Source organism: Zosterops lateralis, assembly GCF_965231275.1.
Source record: "Zosterops lateralis genome assembly, chromosome: 29".
Lineage (NCBI taxonomy): Eukaryota > Metazoa > Chordata > Aves > Passeriformes > Zosteropidae > Zosterops > Zosterops lateralis.
In genome coordinates this window covers 1,794,491-1,797,822 of record NC_139789.1, presented here as the reverse complement: position 1 = coordinate 1,797,822, position 3,332 = coordinate 1,794,491, and positions in this window count along the sequence as shown.

The window sequence follows — 3,332 nt, the reverse complement described above, 5'->3', positions numbered from 1 at the left end:
AATGAAGGGATGGCTTTGCAAATGGGCCTGGCGTGGTCTAAGTCGTGCACCAGGAAAAATGCAACCTGCCTTGGGAAACCAGAGATAATTTGCTTTATCCTTCTCTGAGCAGGGAAATGTTCGGCTGGGTTTGAGCGTGGCTGAGCCTGCAAAGCTCCTGCTGAAGCCAGCTGGGGCTGGGTGGTTCTGCAAAACTGGCCCTTAAAAAAGGGAGGAAATCCTTCCTTGGTGTTTGTCACCTTGGGATGACTGCAGTGCCAGAAGGGACACCTGGACCCAGACAGGAGGGCTCACATGCAGGGAGGAAGGGCAGGTGAGGGTCCCAGCACTGCTGTCACTTGAAGCCCAGGCAGGGAGAGAGGAGAAAGGCTCCTCTCCCTCCTGCTTGGATGAAAACCCTTCACCTGATGGTGCTTCTGCTGGCACAGCTCAGAACAGCAGGTCCCTGGCCAAAGAAACTTCCATTGTTATTACCAAATATTTATTAAAAGCAACTGGGCTTAGTCACGGGCTCAGGCTGTGTGTGCAGAGCGGGGCCACCCACCCAGGGCTCTGGCAGGGAAAACGAGGTGAGACTGTCCCCCCTCAGGGGTTTGTGCTCAAAATGAACAGATCTAAAGTGGAGACATGGAGACATTGGGGTCAGGGCAGAGAGAGCTCGAGGAAATGGGCTTTGGAGGGGAACCAGGGGCTTTGGATGGGGAGCAAGAGGGTTTGCAGGGGAACAACCCCAGCTCTGTGCACAGCAGGTCACAGATGTCACTCATGATGTGGCAGCCACTCTTCCCTGTGTCCCCCAACCCCCACAGTGAGTCCCACTTTCCATGCTGGAGTCCTGCCAGAGTGCACACCTGAGCTGAAACTGCGTTTTTGGGTGTGACCAGGTCAGAGTGAACCCATAGGACCTCCTGGTCCCACCTCAGCAGGTCCCTGGGAGAAGGCTGGATACAGCTCCCCAAAACCCAAATTCTGTAGGACCAGGTGGAGTGGGAGCATCTGGCCAGCTCCTTCGAGGAGTCCATCGAGGTTCCCATTAGGCAAAATTAATAGGCACCAGGAGCCTGCTCTCATCACATGGCTCCCACTGCTGCATCCTGAGTGGGGACAAAAGCCTCCTGGGCTGTCACTGGAGCTGGCAGCGCTGGAATGCTGCATTCGGGCTGGCAGGGGACCAGCGGGGCTGGCAGGGACCCTGCAGGCAGGGAGAGGCTCTGGATCCTGGGATCAGCAGAGAACGATCCCTCACTTCACCACAGAGGGCAAACTGGGGGCAAAACAGACTTGACTTCTCACTTTGTTGGAATTATTTTTTTCCCCTTGGCACGTTCCAGTCAAAAACTCTTTGGGATTTTGAGTGTGTGCCAGAGCAGCTGCGATTTTTATTTCCCTCACACTTTTTTTTTTTTTTTCTCCTTAAATCATTTTGCTGAGTCTGTGTGAAAATGCCCCAGAAAGCAGCAAAACTTGTCAAGACACTCCCAGGGCCGGCTCATTTGGAACAGCATCTCCAAAGGTAGGGACCCTCCCTGGAGCACAAGCCCTGACAGCCTCAGGGTCCTGCCACTTCTGTGTCCCTCCAAACTGCGGGACAGTGGGACTGGGTGGTTTTGAAGACCTCTTCCCACCGTGATGATTCTATGATTCCATGATATTTGTGTTCCAGGGTAGAGCTGGAACCCAGGTGGCCCCATTTCATCCCAATCTCGATGCTCAGCAAGATTTTGGAGGGTTTTGGTGATTTATGGGTCCCCATCCTCATTTGTGGGGGCACTGTTTTTGTTTAGGGCCAGGCTCTTGGGACAGAGGTGACAAGTGGGGGTAAAGCCCCCTAAGGAGGGGACTGGGTCCCATCTCAGCACCCAAATGCCACAGCCCCTGGCAGGATCTCCTCCCCAGCCTGTCCCTGGCTCCTGGCTTAAGATCCCTTTGGATTTATGCTCCTATTGAGGCCCATTTGAATTAATTGGAGCATGAGACCAAGGGCCCTGTGGGATTCTCCAGTGTCCAGTGCTGGACTCTGGCTTGGGGAAGCAGAACTGGTCACCTCAGCCTGGTGCTTTTCCTCCACAGCTCTGTCCTATTACTTCCTCAAAGCCCAAAGTGATGCCAGAAGGGCATTGGAGTTAATGGATGTGAGAGAGCCCAGAGGGGGAGCTGGGCTGAGCCAAAACCCACAGCCCAGGCTTGAATCACAACCTGCCTGTTCCCTCATCCAAGTCTGCATCTTGGTTTCCCCCAAAATAAAATAATGGCATGAAGGGGGCACAGTAAGACAGAAATAACTTGATTTTCTGGTGAGGCACACAGGAGGGGACAAGGACAACCTGCCCCCTCCAACCTGGGGCTCCCCCAGTGCATTTGTCAGGACTCTGCTCCCCCAAAACCACTTCTAACCCTGGCCAGCAGGCAGGAGAGCACCTTCCATCAGGTAAAATCAGCTCAGCACCAGGATCGGGAGCTTTGTGGAAGCAGCAGCAATTCCCCCCATCCTTGATTAAAACAGCACAGCCTGCGGAGCCAGGGCGGGGGGGACGCTGCTTAATTGACTTTGTGCTTTTGATACAGCAGCTTAATGACTGTGTTCAAATTAGCCAGAATCACCTTTCCATCCTGGGGAATGGAAGTGAGATGTGGATTGCTCCAGCACACCCTCCCCCCCCACCGTCAGCCTCTTAAAAATCCATCCCCAACTAAACCAGCCACGATTTTCATGCCTGGATTTTTCATCTTTTCCTAAGCAGATAAGTTGATATTGTTTAAAACAGCAATGAAATTCCTTCCCAGCCACATAAATCTGCTGGTTTTAACTGCAGATCCAGGGCTGAGGCTGGGGGTGAAGCTCAAATGGGAAAGCCCAAGCTACGTGTGCCTGCAATGAAATTATAAATCCACATCCCGGAGCAAGCGAGCAGCAGGAGGCACCAGGAACCTCCATCAGCAGAAGCGCTGGGCTGCAGCAAGGGATGGGAGTTGGGAGTGGAACCGACAGGGCTGGGAGAGCTGTTGGCATTTCTCCTGACAAAATCCTGCACAAACTGAGCCAGTCCAGGCAAAACCACGGCGTGGGACCCACCTGGTGTTCAGTGCTGAGCCCCGTTCCTTCCCCCTGAGCTCTGCCCTCAGCTTCCTCAGCTGTAAAGTGAAGAAGATGCTGCCAAACCCTGCTTGAAAAGCGCTGTCAGAAGCAGCAAATGTCACCGAATAGCTCAGGTGGTGCTTGGTCAGCTGGCACATCAAGGGCACAGGACACTCTGCATCAGCTGCCCACAGCCCCTGAGGCCGGGGACCAGCAAGGCTGAGGCCAGCCTGGACTGACCAGTGATGAGTGGAGA